This window comes from Rana temporaria, chromosome 1 (genome assembly GCF_905171775.1).
Source record: "Rana temporaria chromosome 1, aRanTem1.1, whole genome shotgun sequence".
Classification (NCBI taxonomy): domain Eukaryota; kingdom Metazoa; phylum Chordata; class Amphibia; order Anura; family Ranidae; genus Rana; species Rana temporaria.
Genome location: NC_053489.1, coordinates 32,730,269 through 32,741,575, shown reverse-complemented (window position 1 = coordinate 32,741,575; position 11,307 = coordinate 32,730,269).

Here is an 11,307-nt window from a genome sequence, read left to right as displayed (position 1 = left end):
GGAGTTGATAATTGTTCCCACCACAAATGCTATGTCTTCTTTTGGAAAAAGCTTGATGTCGAAGCATTTCATAAAACTGGTAAAATTTTGTAAAAACTTTTGCTGCAATTCTGGAGAAAGTTTTGGCTAATCCTTACCACAGACAGACAGCCCAGCAGCTCCAAATTTCTCACACAACAGATTTTTTTTTGCTTTTGATTTCCAGCAGTGAAAAGAGTTCTTGACAAAACAAGTTGCTATGATGTTTATTGTAAGCTAATATTTTTTTTCCTTCCCTATGTATTTTCAATTTGCAAAACAGCTTTTAAGAAAATTACAACCTATATTCCTTTGTACAAATTCTACCCTCCCTCTTTTATTGAAACTGTTCATTTTCCCAAAGTCCCCCCCCCCCCTGTCTTTTCCAACAATATCCAATTCACACCGGCGTACGATAAACAGATTAAAATAAATAACAAGTAAAATTGCACAGAACGAACATTTTCTCTCTAACGTCTATTAAATTACAATATTATGCAGACCAGCAGGATTCTATTAAAGACAGAGTCGCCTTCTTTGGTAAGTGCCGAGGAGCAATCATTCAAATTCCATTTAAAATGTTGAAAGGAATTAAGTGTGGAGGGGAGATCATTATATATCAGGGACCAATTTTCTCATATAATCTTATGGGCTAATAAATTGCACCAGTCACTTCAACATTTCAGTTTCGTGTTCAATTATTTAGATAAAGTGAACGGGTAATGCTAATTCCTGATTTGTTGTTCTAGATGAGGTCGGCGTATGGGGCAGAGTTGGTGAAACGCCCTGTTTGCTTTAGACGGTAAAAGATGAGCAGACAAAGAAGTGAAAACATTCTCTGTTATACAGTGCTCACTCTGTATAAATGCTTTTGACATGTCCCTAAAAATATATCTGTATAAGCAGCAAATTCTGGAAGTTGAGGTCCTTTCTATACTAGAACTGGATTTGTTCATAGCAATACTAAACTCTTTCAACAGCTCAGATTACAATGGAGGTTCTTGTTGCATACTGTACACGTGCGAATACATGTGAATCCATACTCATACATCAAGTATGAAAAGTGTGGTCTCTAACACAAAACTATCTGAGTTCCCATCCACAGTATCACGTACCTCTATGAAGATCTCAAAATCATGAAGGTGGCCTCTTGGAATGGGGGCAATTAGGGCAATCGAAGGGTGCAGATGCCAGAAAGCTGAAACCAAAGACTTGAACTTGCGAGCACTGGCATCAAGCAGAAGCACAGTGGTTACATAGTTACATAGATACATAGTAGGTGAGGTTGAAAAAAGACACAAGTCCATCAAGTCCAACCTATTTGTGTGATTATATGTTAGTATTACATTGTATATCCCTGTATGTTGTGGTCGTTCAGGTGCTTATCTAATAGTTTCTTGAAACCATTGATGCCCCCCCGCTGAGACCACCGCCTGTGGAAGGGAATTCCACATCCTTGCCACTCTTACAGTAAAGAAACCTCTACGTAGTTTAAGGGTAAACCTCTTTTCTTCTCATTTTAACAAGTGGCCAATGGTCTTGTTAAACTCCCTTCCGCGAATAAGTTTTATCCCAATTGTGGGGTCCCCAGTACGGTATTTGTAAATTGAAATTATATCCCCTCTCAAGTGTCTCTTCTCCAAAGAGAATAAGTTCAGTGCTCGCAACCTTTCCTCATAACTAATATCCTCCAAACCCTTTATTAGCTTTGTTGCCCTTCTTTGTACTCTCTCCATTTCCAGTATATCCTGGTGCCCAGAACTGGACAGCATACTCTAGGTGCGGACGGACCAGAGTCTTGTAGAGCGGAAGAATTAGGCCTCGTACACACGATTGGTTCACCAGAGGACAACGGTCTGATGGACCGTTTTCATCGGTTAAAACCGATCGTGTGTTGTCCCCATAGGTTATTTAACCATCGGTTAAAAAAAAGACAACTTGCTTTAAATTTTAACCGATGGATTCCTAACCGATAGGTCAAAACCGATCGTTAGTAGGCACAACCATCGGCTAAAAATCCACGCATGCTCAGAATCAAGTCGACGCATGCTTGGAAGCATTGAACTTTGTTTTTTTCAGCATGTCTTGGGGTTTACGTCACCGCGTTCTGACACGATCGGTTATTTAACTGATGGTGTGTGGGCGCGACGAACCATCAGTCAGCTTCAGCGGTTAACCGATGACAACGGTCCTTCAGACCGTTCTCATCGGATGGACTGATCGTGTGTACGAGGCTTTATAGTTTTATCTCTGAAGTTAATCCCCTTTTTAATGCATGCCAATATTCTTTGCTTTGTTAGCAGCAGCTTGGCATTTCATGCCATTGCTGAGCCTATCATCCCCTAGGATCCCCAGGTCCTTTTCCATCCTAGATTCCTCCAGAGGATCTCCCCCCAGTGTATAAATTGCATTGGTATTTTTGCCACCCAAATGCATTATTTTAAATGTTTCTTCTTTGAACCTCATTTGCCATGTAGTTGCCCACCACATTAATTTGTTCAGATCTTCTTGCAAGGTTTCCACATCCTGCGAAGAAGTTATTACCCTGCTTAGCTTAGTACCGTCCGCAAATACAGAGATTGTACTGCTTACCCCATCCTCCAGGTCAGTTATGAACAAATTAAACAGGATTGGACCCAGAACAGAACCCTCGGGGACCCCACCACCCACCCCTGACCATTCCGAGTACTCCCCATTTATTACCATCCCCTGAACTCGCCCTTGTAGCCATTTTTCAATCCATGTACTCACCCTATGGTCCATGCCAACTAGGGTGACCACATTTCCAAACTACCATTCAGGGACACCCTCCCTTCCCAAAAATCAGCTGGTGCTGTAACGAATCAGAGCACAGTGATTGGACACATGAGGCGGGATTTATGATTTCTCCAATCACAAGCAGGGGGCAGGATTGTGATCCCCAGGCATTCCCGGCCAGGACAAGTACTGTCAGTGAGTAAAGCGGTGATGTGGCAGCCTTTTTTGGGGGCATCAGGGGGGGTGGCTGTGTCAGTTTCATTCCGGGACACTGTATTGTCCTGGAAATTATGTGCCCCGGACAGACCTGCAAAATGCATGACTGTCCCGGGCAATCCGGCACACGTGGTCACCCTAATGCCAACGGACCTTATCTTGTACAGTTAACGTTTGAGGGGAACTATGTCAAATGCTTTTGTAAAATCCAGATACACCATGTCTACAGGCCTTCCTTTATCTAGATGGCAACTCACCTCCTCTTAGAAGGTAAATAGATTGGTTTGGCAAGAACGATTCTTCATTAATCCATGCTGATTACTTCTAATGATACTGTTCTCTTTACTAAAATCTTGTATATAGTCCCTTATCATCCCCCCCAAGAGCTTACATACTATTGATGTTAGGCTTACTGGTCTGTAATTCCCATGGATGTATTTTGTGCCCTTTTATTGGTGCTACATTGGCTTTTCTCCAATAATTCACCAAGTCCAGTAGCGAGCAGAGCTGGGTCTCAAGTTCAGTAACAGTTGAGCAGGAAGGCACCAAATCACAAGCGTAATCAAGGTCAAAGACAATCAGAGGCTGAAAACATGCAGGTAGCGTGGTATAGAATCAGTAGGCAAAATCTTGGTCAAGAGGCTGAGGGTGGTAACAAAGGTAGGCAGCAAACATAGACAGGCAAGGGTAATCCAGAAGCAGCTGCAAAAAACAAACAAAAGAGGGTGCACCATCCTAGTGCATTATCCCACAGAATCCCACAGTCAACAAGAATAATATTCAGTTCACAAGCATGTGAATTAAACTTGCTCATCAAGCTACTCATCTATAGCCCAGTAGTTTTCCTTTACAACTACTTTAACCAAGGTTTTTTACCACCGGTATAAGTGGGTACTTCTCTCACTAACCACCTATATAAGGGCACCCTTCTTCCACTGACCACTATTCTAAGTGGACTCTTCTCCCACTAACCACCAATGTAAGGGAGACTTTCTTCAACTATTCACTAAGGTAAGGGGGGCCCTCGCTCACTGACCATTAATGTCTGAGGGTCTTTCTCGCACTGACCAACAATGTAAGGGGCCCCTTTCTCACTAACTGTCGATGTATGGTGGCCCTTCTCCTATTGCATACCAATGTAAGGTTGGCCTTCTCTTTCTGGCCACCAATAAAAGGGATCACATCTCCACTGACCACCAATGATGCCCTTTCCTGCCAGTAGTACACTTCCTAGCTATCTGTGAACTGGAACTTTTTCTCTGTGACTTTCAAAATCACTCCACAAATTTCATGCCAACTAATTTGGTGCTGATAGGGCAGCTGTCTAGTAAAGCCTACGTTGGGCAGCATTACATTTTAGAACAATCTATCTCATCCAGGGTTCTTTAAACGCAGAGTTTCTTCAGAGATTGATAGAAGTTTCATGAAGAGTGGCAGATTGATCTCTCACCTGAAATTGCCTTCATACTTCCGACACCAGCAACACTCAGAGCATAACCAGTGAGCTTTTACTGCATGGGTACAATTTACTAACCACTATTTTAAGGGGTACTTTTCCCACTGCCCACCTGTGTAACAAGGCATAGTTTCTGCTTACACTGTTGTAAGAAGATTCTTCTCCCACTGACCACCAATGTAAGGGAGCCCTTCTCCGTCTAACTATCAATGTAAGGGAGATTTTCACCCCACTAACCACCATTTTGGGGGAGCTCTTCTTCCACTGGCCAAAAATGTAAGGGGCCCATTACCCACTGATCAATAATGTAAGTGGTTATAATTTCTGCTGACACCATTGAAAGGGGACTTTTCTTCCCACTGACTACCTTTATCCTGCTGACCACCAATGTAAAGGGTCCCTTCTACTACTGGCCACCTATGTGGAGGGTCCCTTCTTCTACTGGCCACCTATGTAGAGAGTCCCTTCTTCTACTGACCATCAATGTAAGGGGATCCTTCTTCTACTAATCATCACTGCGGGCACATCTCCATTGACCACAAAGGTAAACATAATATTCAATGACTGAATTTCTTTAGTGGCCATTATTATTTTTCTTTTTATCTTGATATTATTGCTGAAAAAACGATGTGCTCTGGGTGTCAAATATGATAAGTACGCTATTTTATTGGTTAGTCTAATATCTACAACTTACTGATTACCATCAGCTGTAGATATAATTATTTTAGTTGAGGTCCCGAGACAAAAAAAATATTTTAAGGTTTCCTTCATAGTAAGAATGGTTGAGAAAGGCTACTTTAGACAATACTTTTTAGTAGTTAATCTTAATTCTTGCTAAATATTTATAAAGGTTTATATAAAATCACATTTGCAGTAAACAAAAAAAAGTATTCTCTTAAACCAGCCCAAAGTAAATTAGCACTAAGGCCAGCAGATTCATGGATCCGTGCCGCACGCAGCTCCCTCTCGCATGAGCAGACCTGACCCCCTTACCAGCTCTGGATAACAGCTGAATAGCACATTACCTTCGGGCCCTTCAGCAAAATAACAGGGCGAGAAGAGAACGTAGCAAAATTACAAGATGAAAAGGTTGCGCTGAAGAAGTGTTTAAAATATTGCAAGATCGGTTTCCATCACATTACAATGGGCCATTAAGGACGCATCATTAACTCACATGAGAAGTTCTAAGTGGATGGGTGTTTCTGTAGTGCGGGCAGCAATGCGAATATAGCTATATTCTAATGAATGTAATGTGCTGATTCCCCAATACAGATAATGAACAAATGGTGTTTTCATTAAAGCTTGAATTACATACAGAAGAAGAGGTTTGTTTTAAGTAATATAATAATGATACTTTACACGTCTGCACAAAATGTATTTTTATGAAATGAATGTACAATATTACAAACTTCAGAAAAAGAAAGCAAAAACTTTTTTCAAGCAGGTAGATAGTATTGCCTTTCTGTACTTTGTATATGGGGGGGGGGGGGGGCTCTTTGGTGTGGATGTCTATTAAAAGTGCAGAGAGAGTTTAAAGTAGAACTATGGCTAGGCCATGGAAATTCAAGTTTTTAAAATTTGTTTTTAACAAGCTGTAAATTAGCCTCTTAGTGACCTCTGTTGCTGGAGGCACTATGGGGAAATTCATTCTTATAGTTCAATAGAAAAGCAAGGATGTCATTTGTGTTGCTATTGCTATTTTAGTGATATTGATGGCATAAATACTGCGTATGGAATAATAGATTTTAGTTCCCATGCATTGTTTTTAAAAGCTGGACATCCTCTATGCATATGCTAATTAACCAGTTTGAGTGATTTCATGGAGAGTAGCAAGACAGAAAGTGATGTTGTCAGGAACTGGGGGAGGGAAAAAAAGACATGATGTGGGGAACACAATGAAACAGTAGTTTTTGGAGGACTCAGGGAAACAAGGTGGAGTTTTGGAAGAGATCCTGGATATAAGGAAGATGACTGCATATCACCAACAAGAACAAAGGAAGGAGACTCTATAAGACTAAAAAAAGTCTGTGCAAGGAAAGAACTTCACTTGGGGATGACACTAAATCTACACTATAACAGAAGGTAAGTAACTTTTAGGCCCCGTACACACGCCGGACCGTTTTCAGTGGACATGTCCGCCCGCAGATTTCTGTCTGATGGTTGTACACACCATCAGACAGAAATCCGCGCGTAAACAATACGCGGGGCGTGGCCGCGCCGTCGCCGCGACAATGACGCGGCGATGTGGGCGGCCCTGGAAGTTCAAAGCTTCCACTCATGCGTCGAATCAGTACGATGCATGCGAGGGATGGCGGTCCGTCGGACGTGTCCGGTGAGTCTGTACAGATGACCGAACACGTCTGACGGACAGGTTTTCTGCCAAAAAATGTCCGCTAGGCCGTACACATGACCGGATTTGTCTGCTGGAACTGATCCGCGGATAAATCCCAGCGGACAGATCCGGTCGTGTGTACGGGGCCTGATGCCTCATACACACGGCCGGACTTTCCGAGAAAAAAAGTCAGACAGGCTTTTTTTCTCGTAAAGTCCAGCCGTGTGTAGCCTCTATCTGACTTTTTTTCTTGGAAGTCCGACGGACCTTAGATAGAGAACCTGTTCTCTATCTTTCCGTCAGACTTCCGACGGACTCACGGCGGACTTTTGCATGGTCAAAAGTCAGACCGTGTGTAGGGGGCATTAGTGTCTCCCTGTCGCATACATTATCCATGTTCATTTACCAGGAAGGATAGATAGCTTGTGCATGTGTATATTGTGAGCTTATTTGTAATACTCTGTATGTTGTGTATTGTTTTCCTAAAATTGTATGAAGTTTGTATATACAGCATTCCTCTTTAGTAAAAGCACATAATACACTACTGAAGTTTTTATGCTTCCCTGCTTTACTGCAAGATATAAAATATATAAAGCAAAACATCATCCTAGTTGGTTGTCTCCATGAGCACCTGTAGTGTTACAGAGTGTAGAAAGCTGGAAGGCTGCTAAGTTTACTGCTGGGAGGGGGAAACAGGGTAGGAAGCTACTGAAGTTAATATGCTTTCTGCCCAGTGTCCACTGCCCTCAGCCCCAATTCTAAATGATCCATTTATACACCTGCCAATACCTTCTACTTTCTTAAAAACATGTGCTCCATGCTTCTGCCTGGCACCACAAACATCCTAATGGATTGAAACATGGCTTCCAAGAAACTTAACAAGTTATAAATAGGCCCCTTGCCCCCACAATTATATCCATATTCTCCATAGGGCTGTACTACCGTGGAGTATTATTCATAAACATTGTTACTTAACTGTGCTTTGTAATCACTGCTCATGTAAACTATATGACTGTTAGGAAAATTGTGCTCCAGCTCATGCTCAAAGGAATGCCTGTGGTCAAAGTAATGTGCATGCACATAGAACAGTCCATAGAACTGTTTACAGAATTAGGACACTGTGCGCATCTACATGAGCATGCATACATGTGCGGGTGAACATGTTTGATGAACTTTGGTGTCCAGTGGCCTATTTAAAGTCCTACATGACTCATGATCATTGCTGAATGATCGTCTGCTGCTACTGTTTTTGAACTAGCCCTGTCTACATCTTTATCCTGACCCAAATTGTTGACCCTTCTTGTTTATGAACCTCTGCTGCTGACTCTGGCTTGTGACCCGGCCTTGCTAGGGATGAGCTTTGAGTTTGAGTCAAACTCATGTTCGACTCGAACATTGCCTGTTCGACGAACAGCGAACAATTTGAGGTGTTCGCGGCAAATTCGAAAACCTGCGGAACACCTTGTAAAAGTCTATGGGAGAAATCTAAAGTGCTAATTTTAAAGGCTAATATGCAAGTTATTGTCCTAAAAAGTGTTTGGGGACCTGGGTCCTGCCCCAGGGGACATGTATCAATGCAAAAAAAGTTTTAAAAACTGACGTTTTTTCGGGAGCAGTGATTTTAACCACTTAACCCCCGGACCATATTGCTGGTCAAAGACCAGAGCACTTTTTGCGATTCCGCAATGCGAGTGAGTGAGTGAGAAACTTGTTGTGAAGGATATGTCAGTGTAATTCTCCCTGCTTGGTTAAATTGTGGGTTAGAGGCTTACAAGCTATTGACATGTTAATGACCCGTCTGCAGCTAGCTCCTTATTTCAAAGGGATGTTAATCCTGTTTACTGTGAGTAGAGGTGACTCATGTTATGTATTCTGATTGCTTCATTATGCGGTGCCAGGCTGCCCAGCTAATGTGTTCTGTACACCTTGTAATTAACTTCCCTGATGTCATTATTTAAAGAAAATGTGTCTCAGGTCGGCTCCGAATTGTCTGGCTATATTCTGTATGAGAAACTCCAGAGTGTGTGAAAAGGGGGTGGAGCTCCCATTGTTCCTTGATTAAGGATTTAGCTTGTAAAACTGTATTTATAACCAGCAGCAAGCTGCCAATAAATCAGTCTTGGTTCCAGCATTCAGTCTTGACTCATGTGTGGATGATCCTGTGATGTTCTTGTATGGAGAGGAGGGAATGCTTGACGGGGATATCATACCGATACCGTCACAATTGGTTGGAAGCAGAGGGATTTTCCCTTCTACTCTCCCTTACACCAGGATTCCAAGCAGACACTGGGAACAGTGAATGGAAGGCTGCTACACCCTGCTTAAAAGAAATACACTGAAAGAACTACTGGAAGTTCGTGGAAGGATTGCTAGCAACAAAACCAAGTGGGTCATCATAGCAGAATTAATGGAGCTAGACCAGGAGGACGGGATTGCAGCAACGCCAGCAGTACAAGAGATGGAGACACCAGTGATTCAGGAAGAGGAATCACCAGCCAACAAGCTAATGAGAGAGAAGCTAGCGTGGTTCGGCCCGAACCCAACGCCGGATGTGGTGCTGAAAGTGATGGACCTGTTAGCGAAGGAGGCTAAACAAATAAGAGACACACAAATAAGAGACGCAGAACTACAGGAGGCTAAACAAATAACGCAGAACTACAGTTAAAACTGGCAGCAGTCCAACAAGCAGCCGCACATTCTCCAAACAGTGAGTACAGCACAGCAGACACAAGGAAGATTCCGTTTAGCGCTTTTAAAGCTTTTGATGAAAAGGACTGTGAGATTGATAACTACCTGGCAGATTTTGAGCGACAATGTAACCTGCACCGAATAGCTAGAGGAGAGTGGGTTTCAATATTGTCAGGCAAACTGTCAGGCAAAGCTTCTGATGCTTTCCGGACCGTGCCAGATCAGGATATCCATAGCTATGCCAGGGTTAAAGAAGTGCTCCTGGCTCGTTATGCAGTAACCCCAGAGTCCCACAGACAGAAGTTCAGGGACTCACGCAAAACCACAGAAGACTCTTACGCGGAATGGGCATGCCAGTTGTCCCTGTCGGCCTCTAACTGGGTTAACAGCAGCCAGGCCACCACCGCAGAGGACATTTTGCAACTAATGCTCCTGGAGCAATTTTACAATCACATCCAGACGGATGTCAAAGATTGGGTGAGAGATCGCAGGCCCATGACTCTACCAGAGGCCGCGAAGTTGGCGGATGAATATGCGGATACTCGCAAGACAAACCAGGTCACACCACGGGTACAACCTCCACGACCAATGGCGCCCTCACACCCACCAGCCGCTAGATACCAACCGCCTAACAGACCGATGACATCGAGCCCTCGCTATCCACGCCAGGAGGACAACGAACAACGCTGCTTCCGGTGCAAACAGTTGGGTCACTTCAAGCAGAATTGCCCCCTGAATGACAACACCAGATCAAATTGGTCTCAACCTGGGTACCGCCCACCAGCAGCAGCCCATTGTGTAGACTCGGCTTGGGATCCCCAGGAGCTGGGTCAGGAAGAACCATTGGGCACCCCTTACGAAGCCCTCATGGTACAATCTGTTATTACGGACAACAGGGAACACCATTGTCAGCTGGTCATGGGCGACAGCCATGAGCCGGAGGGGCCTTGGAGGGAGCTGGGCAGAAAGAGGCACCGCCAGCTACCCTCCAAGAAGAAGAGGTCCTGGAAGTCATATAACCAGCGGACCTGGGAGGAGAAGAAGCGACTGGAGGAGATGGAATCGCAGCGGGCGCCCCAGATGCGGGCCGAGATGTTCGCCAAGGGCCCACCGGTGGCCCCTTACACCACCACCCAGTTCCTGATGATGAAGGACCACGTGGAAAGCCTGCAGGACATGAGCAAGCAGGAGCTGATCCGTGAATACATGGAGCTGGAGGAGTGCATAAGCCGCATGGAGGAGGAGAACAACCGCCTGAGGTCACAGCAGGCCGACCCCCCCAGGCTCCATGAACTGGAGATGGAGCTGGAGAAGCTCCAAGAGGAGAACCGGCGGCTGCGGAGGGAGCAGGGGGTGGCTGACCTTATGGGGCTCTGATTCCCCTCCCCCCCCGGACTCTGAGCACCAGTGCTACAGCATTTCAACAAATATAACTTTTCCTTTTTATGAATCTCCTGTGATTGTCACTTCAGAGCCATAACCTGCCCCTCCCATAGCGGGACACCTAGACGGCGGCGCACAGACCCATTCGCCGTCTTCACACTGACTTCTGGTGACTCTGCAGATCGCACAAGGACTTGGGGACTGACCGGCGTGTGATCTGACGACCCGGTGGCATACCTGAGTCTGAAGCAGTTGCCAAGGGAGGTCAGTCACGCCAAACGGAGTTAACCTCGGACTAAAAGCTCTGAACCCGTCAACCCTACTGGACCAGGGAAGGTCCAACCCGGTTTGCCGTAGCAGGGAGAAAAAGGGGGGCCATTGTGAAGGATATGTCAGTGTAATTCTCCCTGCTTGGTTAAATTGTGGGTTAGAGGTAAAATGGATTCATGTGTTACAA